Source organism: Lithobates pipiens, unplaced genomic scaffold (genome assembly GCF_037356315.1).
Source record: "Lithobates pipiens isolate NorthernLeopardFrog02 unplaced genomic scaffold, aLitPip1_a1.2 Scaffold_22, whole genome shotgun sequence".
In the NCBI taxonomy this organism is placed as follows: Eukaryota; Metazoa; Chordata; class Amphibia; order Anura; family Ranidae; genus Lithobates; species Lithobates pipiens.
Genome location: NW_027507784.1, coordinates 37489128 through 37510216, shown reverse-complemented (window position 1 = coordinate 37510216; position 21089 = coordinate 37489128). Strand labels below are relative to the sequence as shown.

General features: G+C 47.2%; 1 protein-coding gene across 3 annotated transcripts in view; it reads right to left on the bottom strand.

Annotated features, from left to right (window-relative positions):
- LOC143923576 (zymogen granule membrane protein 16-like) overlaps positions 1–16570 on the bottom strand; it is a 36833-nt gene extending 20263 nt beyond the window's left edge. Inside the window, exon 1 of one of the 3 annotated variants that reach the window (XM_077447347.1) lies at positions 16376–16570. The gene's annotated coding sequence lies outside the window, so the exon portion shown is untranslated. Of the gene's footprint in view, positions 1–6220; positions 6437–16375 lie in introns of those variants that run through there. The other 2 variants (XM_077447345.1, XM_077447346.1) reach the window with 2 other exon arrangements.
- Between the last annotated feature and the right edge of the window lie 4519 nt (positions 16571–21089).

The following is a 21089-nucleotide window of genomic DNA, read 5'->3' as shown; positions in this document are numbered from 1 at the left end:
GAGGAAATGCCCGGAGCTTTCTGGCATGACTTCTTGAAATTTAGCTCTTGGAGGCAAAAGTGCTTCTTTGCAACCGGATCTCACAAGATTCATCACTGTAATTATGGACTTTTAAAGGGAAGTTGTTTTATTCATCTGAAACACTGAAAGCTCGTTATACAATTTTAGCGCTACGCCATTTATTACATCAATTACTGTGCAATCCTCGCATCAGGGGTCAAGTCCTGGGGGAAAAAGTGTGGGAACTCCCACCCAAGATCCACTCCCCCACCAAAAAAAAAAAAAAATGATACGCTCATATGCACGAACACTTCAAAAGTGGTATTTTTCATCCAATGTTCGTATTGTGTGTATGAAGCTTAACTGTTAGTACATAAAAAATAAAAAAAACAATCCTCAATAAACATAAATACGGTAATTCTCTGAATAATCAGCATTCATTCCATTGTGCTTCCATGCAAATGTGAACATCATGTTCTGATCTTTATTGGGGAATGTTATTTTGTATATAGAGTGAATGGTCAGTCCACCCCTGGTGTGCGGCACTTACTTGCCACACACCTCGCATACTTCAAAGTCTTGCAGGACACGGCTGCTAATGGGAACTGAGTTCCTGTTGTGGAAAAAGTACAGGAACTCCGTTCCCATGCGTTCCCGCAGGACTTGAGCCCTGCCTCGCATATTGTGTCAGCTGCTTTTACATGAATTTTTCCTATTTTTATGATTCCAGCACAACAAAACTGTGTCCTTTCTATTCTGGGTCTATGCTAAGAAGCTAATGAGAGGAGCAAGTTGTTTTTTGGGAGGGGGGGGGGGGGCAAAACCAATTTCCCTCAATGATATGTTCATCCCTGCTGAGCATTACACCCATCCATAATTATCAGTGGACTGTCCCTTTAAATCATCTTGTACAATGTTCATTTATCAGATCACTGCAGAATATTACTGCTCATGCAGATTATCTCATACTCCATACAATACATTATACTCTGCGCTGCATTTAGACATCACACCGCTCTAGGCAGGTCTCAATATTAATGCCCTTTTCTACAAGCTCCGCCCCCTGTGTCATAAGTTGCGCTATATAAATCCAGTATAATAATAAAAATAATAATAATGTGCTATTGGGGACATCATGGGGTCTGTCCCATATACAGAAATGTTTGCTAAACTTTACAGACCCCCAAATCAGAAAGAAAAAATTGATTTATGTTTCCTAAACTTCAGTGAGTCTCCTGACTCCTCTCAGCACCCCCTTTCCCTGAAGGGTTTACTGAATGCAATCACAAATGTCCAAAATCCGCCAAAAAGATGTTTCACCTGTATATTTAAAGGCTTGAGCTGTAGATATAATGAAAAAAAAAAATGTTTTCACATATGTAGAATGGGGGCAAAATTGAATGATATTTATGAGGTTATTTACTCTCCAGGTCAAATGTTATTCATTTGTTAACAATAAAGTTTTAGGGGAACATATCACATTATGGCCACTAGATGGAGCTGATGATCATAGTAAATATGTATTTAAAGCGGGAGTTTTTTTTTTTAAAGTCAGCAGCTACAAATACTGTAGCTGCTGACGTTTAAAATATGGACACTTGGCTGTCCAGGGCACCCGCGATGTCGGCACCCGAAGCCGATCTGTCGCTCTTCACTTCCCAGTTCCCTACTGCACATGCACAAGTCGCGCTGCACAATACGGATGGCCCCTACTGTCTCTGGGACCCATGTGTTTCCCAGCAGAAAGCGGGGGGGGGGGGGGCGGGGGACAGGAAGTGGCGTAAATACCCGCAGATTCTGTGGCTATCTATGCCTGGAAGTATAATACAGGTATCTGCACCCCCTCCCCCCCTGAAAAGTGCCAATTGTGGCACCGGGGGGGGGGGGGGGGGGGAGAGTTCAGATGAGCGAAAAGTCCACTTTAGGGTGGAGCTCCGCTTTAAAGAGGAGCTGCAGTCTGTTCACATAATTTGTAAAATTCTTTGCCATTCTGAAGCTTCCCTCCAACTACTTTGCATATTATTTTATATATACTGTGATTCTGTACTTGCCAAATATGCTACAGAAATCTCCCTCCACTGAGTCTGGCTGCAACCATTTTAACTGTGGGCAGCTGAAGCTGCTGCTCGTTCACTTCCTGGATTTACACAGACACACAGAGGCACACCTCCAGCTCTGAAGCTCTCTTTGGCCCTCTTATGACTCATCCCCCTCCCTTCTTTGAAAACTCTCTCTTTCTTTCTCTAGAGAGCTGTGCATGATGTCATAGGCCTAGGTTAATGACCAGACAAGCAAAATGAAGTGGGCTGTATAAGGGATTTACTGGCAGAAAATTTTTTTTACTGTCCATAGTTAAAACAAGAAGGGCAGAAGATTTAATAAATGGAAAGATGAACAAAAATGACTAAGGCCCCTTTCACACTGAGGCTTTTTTCAGGTGCTACAGCACTAAAAAATAGCCGGAGGGCTTCCACACTGGAGCAGTGCACTAGCAGGACGGTAAAAAGTCCTGCTAGCCGCATCTTTGGAGCGGTGTATTCACCTCTCCTAAACCACTCCTACCCATTGAAATTAATGGGGCAGCACGGCTATACGGCCGGTAAAGCGCCACTGCAGCGGTGCTTTGCAGGTGGTTTTAACCCTTTTTCGTCCGCTAGCTGGGGTTAAAACTGCCCCGCTAGGGGCCGATTACCGCCGCTAAAACGACGCCGCTCCCGCCCCAGTGTGAAAGGGTCCTAAAGGTCCGCTCTAACAAGAGTTTTTAGGAAACATACCACAATAAGGCCACTAGATGGAGCTGATGATCATAGTAAATGAGCATTTAACCCTTTCATGACTAAGCCTATTTTTGGCATTTGGTGTTTACAAGTTAAAATTTGGTGTTTACAAGTTACAAGTTAAAATCCATATTTTTTGCTAGAAAATTACTTGGAACCCCCAAACATTATATATATATATTTTTTAGTAGAGACTCTAGAGAATAAAACAGCGATTGTTGCAATATTTTATGTCATACGGTATTTGCGCAGCGGTGTTTTAAACGCAACTTTTTGGGAAAAGGGACACTTTCATGAATTAAAAAAACGAAACAGTAAAATTAGCCCAATTTTTTTGCATAATGTGAAAGATAATGTTACGCCGAGTAAATAGATACCAAACATGTTACACTTTATAATTGCACGCACTCGTTAATTGACGACAAAGTACGGTACCTAAAAATCTCAATAGGCGACGCTTTAAATTTTTTTTACGGTTACCAGGTTAGCGTTACAGAGGAGGTCTAGTACTAGAATTATTGCTCTCGCTCTGATGATCGCGGCGATACCTCACATGTGTGATTTGAACACCGTTTACATATGCGGGCACGACTTCCGTATGCGTTTTCTTTGCTTCGCGGGGACGGCGGGCGCTTTAAAAAAAATGTTTTAATTTATTTTATTTATATTAAAATGACTAAATTTTTTTTTAAAACAAAAAAAATTTGATCACTTTTATTGCTGTCACAAGGAATGTAAACATCCCTTGTGACAGTAATAGGTGGTGACAGGTACTCTTTATGGAGGGATGGGGGGGGGGTCTAAAAGACCCCCCATCCCTCCTTTACACTTCAATGTATTCAGATCGCTGAAAACCGGCGCCATTGGCAGCCAAGTAAACGGGAAGTGACGTCATGATGTCGCTTCCGTGTTTACTATTAGGATAATGGAACGAAGTCGATTACGGCTTCGTTCCAGTTCCTCCCCAGCAGCCGGAGGCATCGGATCTTGAATCGGTGCTCCCAATCGAGCGGGAGCACCGGTAACAGCGGTGGGAGGGGGGACGTCCCCTCCCGCTCCTCCGGCATAACAGCCAAGCGGCTTTTAGCCGCTTCGATTGTTATGGCTGTATAGCCAATCGCCTGCTGGAAAAAACGGTACCAGGATGATGCCTGCAGGTGCGGGCATCATCCCGGTATACCCCCCGGAAGCAGAGTACGCAGATCTGTGTACGCTCGGTGGGAAGGGGTTAATTAATTTGATCCTCAGAGCCATCTAGTGGCCATAATGCAGTATTTTTTCTGATTCATACTATTCTGCATTTTCTCCTGGAGAGAATATAGCGACATTTGATTTGACCTCCCATTTGCACAGAATGAATGTACATGCAGTTGCATAGAACAAATAGCTCTGAGATATATACACATGGAAGTCCTGAGAGCAGTGGCTGCCCATCCATAGGGGGTGCCAGGGTGTCACCCCCTCTCTGGTAGTCACCAAAAATAAAAATAATTTTTTTCTTTTTAAAACGGCCCCTTTAAGAAAAAAAAAAAGTCCTTTAACTAAGTGCACTGTGTTCAGGCGCCGGACACAGTGCACTATGGGAAGGGCCATGTTATTGCAATCACAAGATTGCAGACGTGAGACTTCATTTGCAGGATTTTTACCTGCTCTCAATTGAAATCGCAGAGCAGCTGCCATCCGTAGAATCACTACAGGGGGGAGCATTGTTGTTTAAATGTAGGTGGAGGTTACTTCCGGGTTTCGTGGAACAGATGGAAACCGGACGTGGCGTCGGCAGTCTGCAGCTACGTTCTTCGCATTGCCCCGAGCGGAGCTGGAAGGTAAGTATGAGAGAGAGCACGTCACACAGAATATGAGGGATTCGGTCGGCGGTAGTAGACAGTTCTGAATTCACTGTGTAGTAATATGACTGAACAGAAGTGACTCAATTTTTATATAAATTCATATAAGATTAACTTATAATCTGCAAGTTAGTTTAAGTTCCGTATTCTCAGACAGTGATAGACTGTAACAGTTTTTGCAAGGTACACATATAGGAAAATATAGCTTACAGCAGCGTCTTTGCTCTGTGCCTTTATATATAAAGCTTATGTGGTGTGGAGGGGTCTGGGATATTTTCCTGTATAAAGGGGAACACCAAAGGCATGACTATGAGTCATGGAAGCAGATGGCATGGTTACTATAGTTGCTATGTCAGCCATGTTTAAGGGGTTGGGCATTTGAGTATTAACCACTTTAGCCCCGGACCAATTGTCAGCCTAAGGACCAGAGGTCTTTTTACAATTTCGCACTGCACTGCTTTAACTGGTAATTGCGCAGTCATGCAATGTTGTACCTAAACGAAATTTGCGTCCTTTTCTTCCCACAAATAGAGCTTTCTTTTGATGGTATTTGATTGCCTCTGCGGTTTTTATTTTTTGCGATATAAATGGAAAAAGACCGAAAATTTTGAGAAAAAAATATATTTTCTACTTTTTGTTATAAGAAAAATCGAATAAACTCAATTTTAGTCATATATTTAGGGCAAAATTTATTCAGCCACATGTCTTTAGTAAAAAAAAAAGTCAATAAGCGTATATTTATTGGTTTGCGCAAAAGTTATAGCGTCTACAAACTAGAGTACATTTTCTGGAATTTACACAGCTTTTAATTTATGACTGCCTATCTCATTTCTTGAGGTGCTAAAATGGCAGGGCAGTACAACCCCCCCCCCCCCCCAAATGACCCCATTTTGTAAAGTAGACTCCCCAAGGAAATTGCTGAGGGGCATGTTGAGCCCATTGAATATTTTTTTTTTTTTTGTCCCAAGTGATTGAATAATGACACAAAAAAAAAAAAGTTTACAAAAAGTTGTCACTAAATGATATATTGCTCACACATGCCATAGTTATATGTGGAATTGCACCCCAAAATATATTCTGCTGCTTCTCCTGAGTACGAGGATACCACATATGTGGGACTTTTTGGGAGTCTAGCTGCGTACTGAACCCCGAAAACCAATCACTGCCTTCAGGGTTTCTAAGGGTGCAAATTTTTGATTTCACTCCTCACTACCTATCACAGTTTCGAAGGCCATAAAATGCCAAAATAGCACAAAACCCCCCCAAATGACCCCATTTTGGAAAGTAGACACCCCAAGCTATTTACTGAGAGGCATGTTGAGTCCATGAAATATTTTATATTTTGCCACAAGTTGCAGGAATATTTCAAATTTTTTTTTTTTTTGCACAAAGTTGTCACTAAATGATATATTGCTCACACATGCTATGGGCCTAAGTCAAATTACACCCCAAAATTAATTCTGCTGCTTCTCCCAAGTACAGGGATACCACATGTGGGGGACTTTTTGGGAGCCTAGCCGCGTACAGGACCCCGAAAACCAAGCACCGCCTTCCGGATTTAAATATAAAACGCTACCAAAAAACAAGAGTTAGACTTACCGGTAACTCTGTTTCTAGGAGTCGTCCAGGAGAGCACTAGAGAGATAGGCTCCACATCCAGAGGCAGGAAACACAAACCAGATCTTTAAAGGGCGGTCTCCGTCCCTTCCCCTTCAGTCTTGTAAACGAGAACTTCCCCGGAAACGGCTTCTGTAACGACAAAAACACTTGTCCAGCATTATAACAGCATATAGGGAGGGAATCCATGCTGTCCTGGACGACTCCTAGAAACAGAGTTACCGGTAAGTCTAACTCTCGTTTTCTCTAGTCGTCTGTCCAGGACAGCACTAGAGAGAGTCAACGAGAACTTACCAGATTAGGGGGGACTACCGCTTGAAGGACCTTTCTCCCAAACGCCTGGTCTTGCGCTGAGATAAGGTCCAATCTGTAATGCTTCATAAACGTCGAGTAGCTTGACCAAGTTGCTGCTCGACAAATTTGTTCTGGTGTTGCTCCAGCTCGCTCTGCCCATGAGGTCGATAGTGCCCGTGTGGAGTGAGCCATGGGGGGAAAAAGGACATTCCATTTTCATTCCTTTGTAGGCTTCTACAATAGCTCGTTTGATCCACCTTGCAATTGTATTTTTCGAAGCTTGTGACCCCAATTTTTTACCCGCATGTAAAACAAATAATGCATCTGATTTTCTAATGTTTTTTGACATCTCCAGATACTGTAAGACACAGGCTCTCACATCCAGTTGGTTAAACTCTACCTCCTTAGGATTAGTGGGAGACCCACAGAACGAAGGTAAAACAATTTCCTGTGTTCTATGGAACTTTGTCACCACTTTGGGTAAAAACCCAGGGTCCGTGCGCAACACCAGCCTATCTTCAAAAATTTGTAAAAATGGCTCTTTCACCGAAAGTGCCTGAAGCTCGCTAATGCGTCTGACTGTGGAAATAGCCACTAGGAACACAGTTTTAAGCGTGATCCATTTCAAGAAAAGTTCTTCTTCCCGAGACTTTTTTACCCATCCCTGTAACACAATTGACAGGTCCCATTTGGGTAAAATTTTGAAAGGAACAGGTTTAATCCTGGTCAACCCCTTAAAGAACCTGCTGACTAGCTTACCCTATCCGAGAGTCCCTTAGACTTCAAGAGACTCTCTTCAGATGCCAGGCCGATAACTTTAGGGTCTGTATTTCTGGCAACAGAACTGGACCCTGGGACAGCAGATCCTCTCTCTCTCGGGCAGTATGAGGGGAGGCTCGTCTGTCAGGCACAGCAGCATTGAGAACCATGGTCTCTTTGGCCAATACGGAACCACCAGTATCAATGTGGTCCGCTCCTGCAAAAATTTCCTCAGGACTAGAGGAATTAGCTTGAATGGGGGGAAGGCGTAGCAAGTGCCAGTTTTGTGCCAAAGCGTCTATCCCTTTTGCCCCTGCCTCCCTCTCTAGGGAGAAGTATACTGGGACCTGGGTGTTCGCTGACCATTCTGATTCGTACACCCGGTGTAGACTCAGAAAGTCTGCCAGGTGGTTGTCCGCCCCCTTTAGATGGACCGCTGAAACCGATTTTAGGTTTTCTTCTGCCCAATGCATGATCATATTTGTTAGCTTGATCAAGGACGGGCATCTTGTTCCTCCCTGCTTGTTTAGGTAGGAAACCACCACTATACTGTCCGAGAGGACCTGTACATGGTGGTCCTTCAGATCCCTGGCAAACGCCCTTAAGGCTTCCCAGATTGCCTGCAACTCCCTCCAATTGGCCGACCTCTGGGACTGTGTCTTCCCCCAGCATCCTTGGGCTACTTTCGACCCCAAGTGGGCCCCCCAGCCCCAAGCACTGGCATCCATGGTGATGCGAACAGACACTGGAGGAGACCACCATAGACCCCGTACTAGGTTCTCCTCCCTCTTCCACCACCAAAGAGACCTTCTGGTCTTTGAGGATAGATGGATAGTCCCGTCCAGGGACTCTTGTGTCCCGTCCCAGCTGCTCAGAATATTGGCCTGGAGGCACCTGAAATGAGCTCTTGCCCAGGGAACTGCAGGGATTGTTGCCACTAATAGGCCCAACCCTGCCATAGCTGATCGGATGGAAATTGTCCGATTGGACTGCAAGAAGGTTACCATCTCTTTCACCTTTTCCACTTTTTCCCCTGTGAGGAAGACTTTCTGTGACACTGAATCCACCAGAAAACCTAGATACTGTATGGCCTGTGTTGGTATCAAGTGCGACTTTTCTTCGTTTACCAACCACCCCAGCCTTTTTAGGCAAGAGATGGCTACCCTCAGATCTCCCTGCAGTTGGAGCTCTGAAGGGGCGAAGAATAAAAGGTCATCTAAATATGGTATGACAGCGATCCCTTTCAGCCTTAGGGGAGCCAACGCTTCTGCCAGGACCTTGGTGAATATCCTGGGGGAAGAAGACAGACCGAATGGCAGAGCCCTGAATTGGAGGTATCGAATCTGACTTCCCCAAAGAATCGCTATCCTCAAATACTTTTGAGAGTCTTCTCGAATCGGGATGTGTATATACGCGTCCCTTAGATCGAGAGAGGCCATGAAACAATTTGGAGGGAGTACTGATCTCACTGTAAAAATTGTTTCCATCCGGAATTTCTTGTAAGTTACCCACTTGTTCAGTAACTTCAGATTCAAAATCAACCGGAATTTGCCTGACGGTTTCTTCACTACAAACACGTGCAAATAGAAACCGTGGCTTATTTCTTGTGGCGGGACTGGCACTAGAACCCTCTGGTCTATTAAATCGCCAATTTGCGACAGCAAAGCTGTCGCTTTCTGGGGATCCTTGGGAGGCTTGGTCAGACACATCCTCGCAGGTGGGATGTGCTTGAACTGTATTTTGTAACCCTCCCTGATGATCCTCAGAATAAAAGAATTTGGGGTAGCGTTTTCCCACTGTTGGAGGAACTGCCCCAGTCTCCCCCCCACAGGAACCAAGTCACTGGGATTTAGTGGTTTTTAGAAGAGGAAAAGAGATTGCCTTTCTGTTTTCCTCCCATCCACTGTTTCTTAGGGGTTGACTCCTTAGAGGTCTGTCCTTGTGACTGTACCTGCCTTCGAGGACGAAAAAAGCGTTTACTTGTAGTCTTTTTAGGTTTGACAGGAAAGGCCTTCTTCTTGTCCGCAGTACGGTCCAGGACTTTCTCAAGATCCTGCCCGAACAAGAGGTCTCCCTCAAAGGGGATGCCACATAACCTCACTTTTGAGGCCGAGTCTCCTGACCAAGACTTCAACCAAAGTGCCCTGCGAGATGAATTTACGAGGGCAGCGGTCCTGGCTGACAATTTAACAGACTCCGCAGAGGCATCTGCTATATAACCTGCTGCTTTATGTAGCATAGGAAGGGAATCCAGAATTTCCTTTCTGGAGGTCCCCCCTTCCAAATGGCCTTGTAATTGTTCCAGCCAGAGCTCCAAGTTGCGAGCCACTATTGTCGTGGCCATTGCAGGTTTTAAATTAGTCATGGTTACTTCCCATGACCTCTTCAGCAGTACCTCCATCCTTTTATCCATGGGTTCCTTAAGAACACCCATGACCTCAAAAGCGAGGTCTGTTGATTTTGCACACTCGGAAAAAGCTGCGTCTACCTTGGGCACTTTGTTCCAAACACAAGAGGGGTCCTCGCTGAAGGGGAATCTCCGCTTCATACTTTTAGGAAAAAATAGCTTTTTCTCTGGCTCCTCCCACTCTTGATCGAATCTATCAGTGTGCTATGAACCGGAAAGACCCTAACTGAATCTGTCTTTAGGGTCTGATACATCCGGTCATGCAAGGACAGGGAGACTGGCTCTTCTCTAATTTCGAGCGTCTCATAAATCACCCCCAGTAAGGCATAGAGGTCGACCGATATATCGGCCGATATTTGCCGTTTTTTAATTAATCGGCATCGGCCGATTGTGCTGGTAAAAAGCCAATATAGAACTGCAGCGGGACTTTGAAATGACTTCTGTATAGAAGTCAGTGTAAGTTGCCATAGAAACGTCTTCCTCCTCTCTGGGCAGGCTGCCAAGAAAAGAACAAAATGATACAATGTTTACACTTGAATGAATGAAGTCATCTCTGTGTGTAGAAGTTCTCAGTTTAACCATTTAAAGACTAAATCTTTTCTGACACTTGTTGCTTACAAGTAAAAATCCTGTATTTTCTGCCAGAAAATCACTTAGACCCCCCAAAAATTATATATATATTTTTTAGCAGAGATCCTAGGGAATAAAATAGTGGTTGTTGCAATATTTTATGTCACACGGCATTTGCACAGAGGTCTTTCAAATGCTTTTTTTTGGGGAAAAAATACACTATTTAAAAAATAAAAATAAAATAAAAACAGTAAAGTTAGCCCATTTTTTTTTTTTTTTGTCCAAAAGTTTTGACTACCTGTTTTTATTTAATATATAGTTTTTTTTTTTTTTTATCTAAATCATACATACAAGTAAACTGATTGGAGGTTTGTTTTTGTTTAATAAATGTTTAAATGTAAGAAATTTTCTGTATCACTTATGAAGGCTGCTTTCACACTGGAGCGGGCAGGCGTTGATGGTAAAACGCAAGTTTTAGCGGCTCTTTACCATAATTTTAGCTGTGCTATTTGGCTGCTAGTGGGGCACATCTAACCCAGCTAGCAGCCAAGGAAGAGGTTAAATGCGCCCATGAAGCACTGCTGCCAAATCGCATTGCATGCGCTTCGGCAGTGGTGCCCATTCATATCAATGGGCAGGAGTGGTGAAGGAGTGGTATACACCACTCCAAACGTGCTGCTTGCAAAACTTTTTTTTAAGATCCTGCCAGCGCATCGCTTCAGTGTGAAAGCACTCTGTCTTTCACACAGACTGCAGGGGAGCCATTTTGCAGGCACTTTACAGGCGCTATTTTTAGCCCAAAAGCGCCTGAAAAACGCCCCAGTGGGAAAGGTGTGTTAGATCAAGGGGGATTAAAAAAATAATAATAATAATATATAAAAAAAGGAAAAAAATAAAGAAATAAAATAAAATCGGCCTAACATATCGGCCCAAAAAAAAATCGGCATCATATATCGGCTATCGGCCGCCATGATTTCTAAATATCGGCATCGGCATCGGCCAGAGAAAAACCCATATCGGTCGACCTCTAGTAAGGCATCAACCTCCTCGAGTGAGAGCCTGTATCTGGGAGAGCTTGACCCTTGCACAGGAACATCTCTGGATGATGCCGCCTCACTTAGGCCATCCAGAGAATCAAATTCCTCTTCCCCTGATTCGTCACCTTCCACTGGGGTGGAAGCAGGGGGAACTGCGGCTGGTTGTGGGGTTTCAGGGTCCGCTAACATCGCTTTGATGGACTCCATTTCTTTCTGTACTCCAGAAATAAAATCCTTACAAGCTCCCGTAGCTTCCTTATAGACCAATTTGTCTATGCATGGTTTGCAAAGGGGCTTAGACCATCCTTCTTTTAATTTTACTCATTCTTTCTTTGGGCAGAGCCTAAGGCAAGAGAAGGAGAGAAAGAAGGGAAAAACAGACAAGCTAACGTCAGCGAAACCTTAGCAAAAATAGGACACCTTCACCAAACACCTATGTGCACCCCACCAACCGCTAACAGGATTCGCAAGATTCTTTAGTCCGGATCCTGTTTGAGAGAGGGAGGGAGGAAAAACACACCTGGACCATTTCAGAATGCCTTTGCATTGATTAGTCCATCACCCCCCCCCCCCCCCCCTCTCTCCCAGCCCTGTAGGTACAAGACACCTCTGTGTTTGCCTACCTGAGCTGGTTCGGCTCCACTGCCACTCTCCACTGCATCCATATTCGATCGGAATCTTGCCTAACCGCCTGGAGGCTTTTCCCTTCGTAAGAGATGCAGCACGAACGTTATGTGGCCGGGGCTTTTTAAAATAGCCGCCAAGGTCCCGAATGTCCACGCTCGCCGAGCGACCTGGAACCGGTAGTGGATTGCCGGAAATCCTCTATCCTCCTCCTGCGTTGCCGGAACTCGATGCCTGTGCCCGCCCCCCGCCTGACTTCGCGCCCAATTTTGAACCTATCGCCAGGCGGGGAAACGGCAGCCCTCCCCGGGCTTCAGAAGGAGAACGGTGGTTCGTAGCTGCTGTCAACCCGACTGGAGGACTTCAGATGTCTGTTACCAACAACAGGTACCCAGAACTCCTTCCCCGTCTCTTATGGGCAATCCCACCGTCAGGGGAAGGAGAGCTCCTGATTCAGCCTCCTCCTCCGGTGGAGGAAACACAAAGACTGAAGGGGAAGGGACGGAGACCGCCCTTTGAAGATCTGGTTTGTGTTTCCTGCCTCTGGAGGTGGAGCGTATCTCTCTAGTGCTGTCCTGGATAGACGACTAGAGAAAAAACTGTTAGCGATTGCAGGGATCAGGCCTGACTCTGCGAACGCTGCAGTCAGGGCCGCTGATAAGCCAGTAAGACTGGCCCTGTTGTACTGGGCCCAGCCACCAGGGGGGGCCCAGGCAATATAAACAGGGATGAAAGAATGCATAGTAACTAATTAAAAAAAAAAAAACGAAAAAAAAAAAAGTGTAGCCCTCCCCTTCTTCAGCCTCACCTTTAACTGTAAACAATGCTGGAGTGGGGCTGAATGGGGGAGAGCCAGGAGGGAGACACAAGGACATATGACTAGAGCTATACAAGTTCTGCAGGTAACAGGATCTGGAGCACAGTTACATGTAACTGGCCGGCTGCAGTGTCTTCCAGATATCTATGTGATCAGCCAGTGTACAGGTTATCGATCAGCCTCCCCTCCCTCTTGTCTTGCTGGTTACTTTTTTTTTTATCTGCCTAACCTGACCTGCACATTGCCTGATCACACTGATAAGATTCCTGGAAGACTCTGCAGCAGCTTTTAACCATTTCAGCTTATAATCAACTATTTAGCCAGAGCTCTGTGTGTGCTGCACAGATTGTTTGATATTTTAATTATTTTTTGGAGAAGGATTTACTTCTGAATCAGGCTAGAAGCTTCACAGACCCATTAACTGGTTACTGCCCTCAGTAATCCTGACCAGTTCACTGTTTGGAAGAAAATTTGTATTTTGGAAATTGGATGTGAAGCTGTCTTCTGTCACTTGGTTGTACTTTCAAAGAAAAATCACTGACTTTATTTTGCAGAGGTGGTTTAAATAGAGTGGATCAGCCCTGTGATACTATATACTTGTACACTGGGTTCAGCCATAAACGGAGTCTCTGACCATCTCCTGAATCAATCATGTCTGCGATCCCTAACCATCTCCTGTACTATGTATGCAGTCTCTGATCATCTCCTGTACTATGTATACAGTATCTGATCATCTCCTGTACTATGTATGCAGTCTCTGATCGTCTCCTGTATTATGTCTGCAGTCTCTGATCATCTCCTGTACTATGTATACAGTCTCTGATCATCTCCTGTACTATGTCTGCAGTCTCTGATCATCTCCTGTACTATGTATACAGTCTCTGATCATCTCCTGTACTATGTCTGCAGTCTCTGACCATCTCCTGTACTATGTATGCAGTCTCTGACCATCTCCTGTGGTATGTCTGCAGTCTCTGACCATCTCCTGTGGTATGTATGCAGTCTCTGACCATCTCCTGTAGTATGTCTGCAGTCTCTGATCATCTCCTGTGTTATGTCTGCAGTCTCTGACCATCTCCTGTGGTATGTCTGCAGTCTCTGACCATCTCCTGTAGTATGTCTGCAGTCTCTGATCATCTCCTGTGTTATGTCTGCAGTCTCTGACCATCTCCTGTGGTATGTCTGCAGTCTCTGATCATCTCCCGTAGTATGTCTGCAGTCTCTGACCATCTCCTGTGGAATGTCTGCAGTCCCTGACCATCTCCTGTACTATATCTGCAGTCTCTGACCATCTGGGGAGGGGCGAGGGGTGGGGCTGGAGGAGGGACCAGGGTGGAGCTGAAGGGGGCCCCGTCAGGTAGGCTGTACGGGGCCCCATGATTTCTATCAGCGGCCCTGGCTGCAGTTATGGGTTTAGTGTTTTGTAAGTGACAGTGATCGATCGATACTGCACTTGGGTGGGCTGGGCGGAGGGGCAAAACGCAGGTGCTAGCAGGTATCTGGGCTGATCCCGCTAACAATGCGTTTTTTTGGAACCCTAAACTGCTGGGGACGCTAGTATAGATCTGATCAGATCAGATATTGATCTGTTCAGATTCTATACCACTACGGAAGGTGTATGCTTTGCGCGTGGCTGTTAGCGGTACTGGCACTAACCTAGCGCTGCCTGGGGCGACGCAGACCCTGACCCTAAAACCTAATTGATATCACCCGCCAGGTGATCAGGGGGTTAAACCTTTATTGGGTAATAAATGGTGGGTGCCCTGATGCTATAAAAAGCAAACTAACTAACCAGAGTCACCAGTAACACTTATACGGTGATCACTGGTAAAAGGGTTAACTAGGGGCAATCAGGGGGTTAAAATTTTTATTAGGTAGTATATGGGGGTCCCTGGCGCTATATAAAAACCTGACGGGGAACCTAAATAACTAAATAACTAACTGGCTAACCAGCGTCACCAGTGACACTTATACGGTGATCGCTGGTGAAAGGGTTAACTAGGGGCAATCAGGGGGTTAAAACCATTATTGGGTAGTATATGGGGGTACCTAGCGCTATAAAAACCTGGCGGTGAACCTAAAAAAATAACTAGCTACCTAGCGGCACCAGTGACACTAATGCAGCGATCAGAAAAATTATCGCTTAGTGACACTGGCCAAAGGGGGTGAAAGGGTTAACTCTAGGGGCAATCGGGGGGTTAAACCTTTATTGGGGGGTGGTAGGGGGCTACCCTGGACCTAACACTAACTACCCTGACACTTTTTACTTTTACAACTGACACTGAATGCAGTGATCAGTAAATAAATGATCACTGCAATCAGTGACACTGTGACTGGGGGGGGCGGGGGGGATCGGGGGCGATCGGGGGGTGATGGGGGGGGTTTGTGTGCCTATGTGTGCCTACATGTCAGTGTAGTGTTGGTGCACACTTACTTTTAGTCTTCTCCTCGTAGTCCAGTCAAAAAGACTGCCCCGAGGAGAATGACATCACTTGCTCCCTGCCTGTGTATACAATACACAGTGGGAGGAAGCTTCTCATTCGCCAGGAGCGATTGAGAGGGGATGGCCAGAAACCAACGGCCATCCCCTCATACCAGATCGCTCCTGAAGCGAAACGGACCGCCGCATCCAGCGGGAGGGGGTCCGATTGGACCCCCCACCCGCTGGAAGGCAAGCACGTACATGTATGTGCTTGTGCCTGTACATGCCATTGTGATGACGTACAATGGCATGCGGCGGTCGTTAAGTGGTTAATGACATGTAATGATATGAAATGTACACCCATGTTCCATGCAATGATTGGTTAATGGTGATGTATATAAGTTGTATACCCGCCCAGAATTAAATCAGATTGCTTTGAACATTTAGACTCTGCATCATCTCTTTTGTGTTCACAAAGAAGCTATCTCCTCAGTACTGAGAGGGTCCTGTGAGTGCGGTAATTGCTGTGATTATACCTAGCTGGTCTTGTCAGGTATATAGAAATACCATTTGATTCTCTTCAGATGGAGGCACCGCTTCAGATTTTTGAATTTTGGACTGAGTTTAGATAAGGCTCACCTGTCCTAAGATTTTTCTTGCCTCAGCTCTGATAAAACCTTAGTCTCTAAAAAAAAAAAGAGAAGGGAGATGGACCGTACCTGTTAAGAAGTGGCTTTTGGGAAGCCTGGCTTTAGCTAAGCCTGTAAGAAGTTTAAAAACGTAATATTACGCTCCTTTTGGGAAGGAGAATAAGATGAGGGTTAATAAGGCAATTAGTTAGGGACCCACAAACTTTTGCTCTATCTGGCTTTTCTTGTCTATCACATTTGCATAAAAGTAATAGGAGGATATCTGTTGTGTGGGATACGGGGCTGTATGGGGTAAGGCAGCCCCCTGTAGCCTTGTTTTCACTGTGTTATATGATGTCCCAAGAGGGGCAAATTCATTTCGAGTGAAGTAAGTTTCCCTTGTAATATTCAGGTATCGTGCAAGTGGTGAGTTCTGTTATACTGAATAATATGACTTCTCCCCTTTACTAGTATTTTGGTTATAGAGCTTTAGAATAAGTGCTTAAAGGGGTTGTAAAGTTATTTTTTTTATTAGCTAATTATCTTCTTCTAAGCTGAGGCAGAGCTATTTCACTTACCTGTTCCCTCTATTCCTCTCCAATTGTCACTGGTCCCTCTTCAAAATCTTCACTTTCTGTAGTACTTCCTGGTGCTTCTCACTGTGTTGAGCCATTGGTGTGGTGGTGGGGAGTCGCTCGCCCCCAGGCTAGTACTACAGCCCTGCGTGGAGACGCTCTGTACATACCACAGAGAGACACAGGGGCTGGTGGTTTGTGGGTGTGTCTACAGTGATGCAGCAGCTCCTTCTATTCCTCATTAGGATTCTGCATTGATCTACACAGCCCCGCCTTGACTCCGCCCCCTAGCAGTCTGCAGACTAGGAATCATAAACGGAAGATCTTCTAAACTAAAGTCTAAGATAAGAAAACAGCTGCAGCCTCATGGGCGTCCGCAGAACTTTTTCTAAAGGGGGGCATCATTTCAATGCCACTCATGCTCCGCCCCTTTTCGACAATCTCATGAAAATCTTTCCACTGGTAATACATATGTGTTATATAACAGATAATTCATCTTCACTTTGTATTGGAAGTTACTCTGACTGTGTTCCATGCCCATATAGCCTAGAGAACGTACATCTTTTTACATTGCAATACATCTGTTGTGGCCATATTTTGATCTCATACTGTCACTGTATAGGCTGTTTTCATCAAGATAAAAATATGGCAACAACAGATGTATTGCAATGTAAAAAGATGTACATTCTCTAGGCTATATGGGCATGGTACGCAGCCACCTGAGTAACCTTGCGGACGCCCATGCTTTCAAAAACCAGCCCTGGAAAAAATTTCATACCAGCCTCACAGCATTATTATACCAGCCCAACAGCATAACGTCATTATTTTCTGGTTCATGAAAGGGAAAAACCATATATATATATATATATATATATATATATATATATATATATTCAAATTCCAGTTAATAGTGGTAAGTGATCAATCATCAAGGGGGACCCCAGAAACTCAGAACGTGGGGGGGAACCACCTTCTTCAGAAAGAATACTCTAAGGTAAGGGGGGTGGGTTACTAATATAAGGAGGAAACCCTTTATATCAATGCCCCTTACATTATCGTATTCACTCCCCCCTTACATCAGTGACCCCCGACTGGCCTGGCGGTGCTTTCACTGGCCTCCTCTCAGGTGCACTGTGCAGGGCTCAATCAGTCTGCTCCAGCTTGGAGGTTTTATCCTATAGTCTCCCATCCACAGTCCACACAAGTCTGACTTCTCCCATGACCCCCATCCCGGCGGTGCTCCCACTTTTGACTCCTCTCCAGACTCCCTCAGAGACTTCAGACATGCTACAGGAGATGGACAGAGACTGCAGACTTGATGCAAGAGCTCAATGCAGCCTCCCCAGTGCCCATCAAATTCAGCCTCACTGTGCCCACCAATGCAGCCTAACTGTGCCCATCAAATTCAGCCTCACTGTGCCCATCAAATTCAGCCTCACTGTGCCCATCAAATGCAGCCTCACTGTGCCCATCAAATGCAGCCTCACTGTGCCCACCAAATGCAGCCTCACTGTGCCCTTCAAATGCAGCCTCACTGTGCCCTTCAAATGCAGCCTCACTGTGCCCTTCAAATGCAGCCTCACTGTGCCCTTCAAATGCAGCCTCACTGTGTCCATCAAATGCAGCTTTACTGTGCCGTGAATTCAGTCTCACTGTGCACATCATTGCAGCTCCTCCTGTGCCCCATGTCCCAGTCTGCAGTCCCTGTCTGTGGGAAGGTGTGTTGTTTATGCTCGGTACAGTACCTTGCATGCCAGCAGGATATCCATGACAGCCTGCAGCAGGCAGGGTCTGTTCTCGTTTTGGATGGGGACGGTGCTCCTTCCAGAGGATTTGTCTGCTGTGAGATGGAGTGGTCCCTGGCCACCTGCACCTTCAGCCGTCCTCATTTTCTGGCCCCAGTCAGCCTGCCCTCTGGTGCTGGGGAAGTGGAGAGCACTGAGTGGGAGTTGGAGAGAAGGGGGAGCAAAGAGTACTGGCGGGGTTGGAGAACACATGGGTGGGGGCAAAGAGTGAGGGGGAGTGGAGATCACAGGGGTGGGGAGCGGAGAGCACTTGGGGGGAACTTGAGAGCACTGGGGGGGCCAACAAGAACAGGGGTAGAGAGCACGGTAGGCTGAGAGCACTGGGGGGCTAAGAGTGTGGGGTGGTGAAGAGCACTGGGGGGGGGCACAAAGAGCAGGGGTGAGTGGAGAGCAATGGGGGGGAGCTTGAGAGCACCAGTGGGGGCCAGAAAGAACAGGGGTGGAAAGCACGGGGGACTGGAGAGCACTATGGGGGGTGGAGAGCACATGGGTGGGCGCAAAATGCAGGGGGAGAGGAGAGTACAGGGGTGGGGAGTGGAGGGTGCTAAGGGGGAGCCAAAAAGAACAGGGGTGGAGAGCACGGAGGGTAGAGAGCACTGGGGAGGGGGGCTGGAGAGCACCAGGGGGCAGATAGAACAGGGGTGGGTAGTAAGGAGGGCTGGAGAGCACTGGGGTGGGGGCTAGAGAGTGATGGGGAGAGCTGAAGAGCACTGGGGGGGGGGGAGAACAGGGGGGGAGCATTGGGATGAGGGGAGAGCACTGAAGGGAGAGCACTGGAGGGGAAAGAACAGGGGGGGAGAGGAGAGCACTGGGGGAGAGCACTGGGGGGTGTGGAGGGCACGGGGGGAGGAGAGCACTGGGGGGAACAGGGGCGGAGAGCACTGGGGGGGAAAGCACTGGGGTGGTGGCTAGAGAAGGATGGGGAGAGCTGGAGAGCAGCAAGAACAGGGGAGGAGAAAACTGGGGGGGGGGGCAGGAGAGTGTGGTGGTGGTGGTGGAGGAGAGCACTGTGGGGGGGGGGGGGGGCAGGAGAGTGTGGTGGTGGAGGAGAGCACTGGAGGGGGTGGCAGGAGAGTGTGGTGGTGATGGAGACCACTGGGGGGGCAGGAGAGTGTGGCGGTGGAGAAGAGCACTGGAGGGGGTGGCAGGAGAGTGTGGTGGTGGAGGAGAGCACTGGAGGGGGTGGCAGGAGAGTGTGGTGGTGGAGGAGAGCACTGGAGGGGGTGGCAGGAGAGTGTGGTGGTAGAGGAGACCACTGGGGGGGGCAGGAGAGTGTGGTGGTGGAGAGCACAGTGGTGGAAGAGAGCATGGGGGGCAGGAGAGTGCGGTGGTGGAGGAGAGCACTGGGGGGGGGGGGCAGGAGAGTGCGGTGGTGGATGAGAGCATTGGGGGGGCAGGAGAGTGCGGTGGTGGAAGAGAAGAGCACTGGGGGGGGGCAGGAGAGTGCAGTGGTGGAGGAGAGCATGGGGGGGCAGGAGAGTGCAGTGGTGGAGGAGAGCACTGGGGGGGCAGGAGTGTGCGGTGGTGGAAGAGAAGAGCACTGGGGGGGGGCAGGAGAGTGCAGTGGTGGAGGAGAGCACTGGGGGGGGCAGGAGAGTGTGGTGGTGGAGGAGAGCACTGGGGGGGGCAGGAGAGTGCAGTGGTGGAAGAGAGCACTGCAGCCCCCCTCCCCCCTCGATCCTCCTATCCAGGCACTGTAGCATGGATGGGCATCTACTCCTGTGTATCACAGCGCTGGATGGCTGTGTTCGGCGGCCGCTCTGTAACACAGTCCCGCCCCCCCCCGACCGGCTCATGTGATAGGCGGAGCGTTGATTCTCTCTACTATCACACGAGATGGTCTGGGGGGGCGGGACTGTGTTACAGAGCGGCCGCCGAACACAGACATCCAGCGCTGTGATACACAGGAGAGAGCGGACTCAGAAAAAAAAATAGTGCAGCATGGCGGCGGCGGCGGCGGCAACACCTTGGGGATTCCAGGGGGGGGCACTTGACCCCCCTTGCCCCCTGCTGCGGACGCCCATGTGCAGCCTCTAAACTTTATATTAACCAACAAGGTCATGTTTAACCAAACATTATAGGGGACTATTTAATTACTGTCCATTTGCAATATAAAGTTTATTTAGATGGTTTCCTTTACTGTATTCATGCACCAGCAAGCATGTACTGTGACTCCTCCTCATACACAATATAAACAAAAACGCCCCCCCACCACCACATTGCCTAGGCAGTAATGTTATTTTTACATGCATCCCAGCTTCACATCTCTCTCATGTCCATCCCGATGTCTGCTCATCCATCCCGATGTCTGCTCATTCATCCCTCCATCCCGATGTCTGCTCATTCATCCCTCCATCCCGATGTCTGCTCATCCATCCCTCCATCCCGATGTCTGCTCATCCATCCCTCCATCCCGATGTCTGCTCATCCATCCCTCCATCCCTATGTCTGCTCATCCATCCCTCCATCCCAATGTCTGCTCATCCATCCCAATGTCTGCTCATCCATCCCGATGTCTGCTCATCCATCCCTCCATCCCTATGTCTGCTCATCCATCCCTCCATCCCAATGTCTGCTCATCCATCCCGATGTCTGCTCATCCATCCCTCCATCCCGATGTCTGCTCATCCATCCCTCCATCCCGATGTCTGCTCATCCATCCCGATGTCTGCTCATCCATCCCGATGTCTGCTCATCTATCCCTCCATCCCGATGTCTGCTCATCCATCCCTCTATCCCAATGTCTGCTCATCCATCCCTCCACCTTATTTATTATACACACTTCTCTCCGTCACATCTCTCTCTCATGTCCATCCCTCCATCCCAATGTCTGCTCATCCATCCCTCCATCCCAATGTCTGCTCATCCATCCCAATGTCTGCTCATCCATCCCTCCATCCCAATGTCTGCTC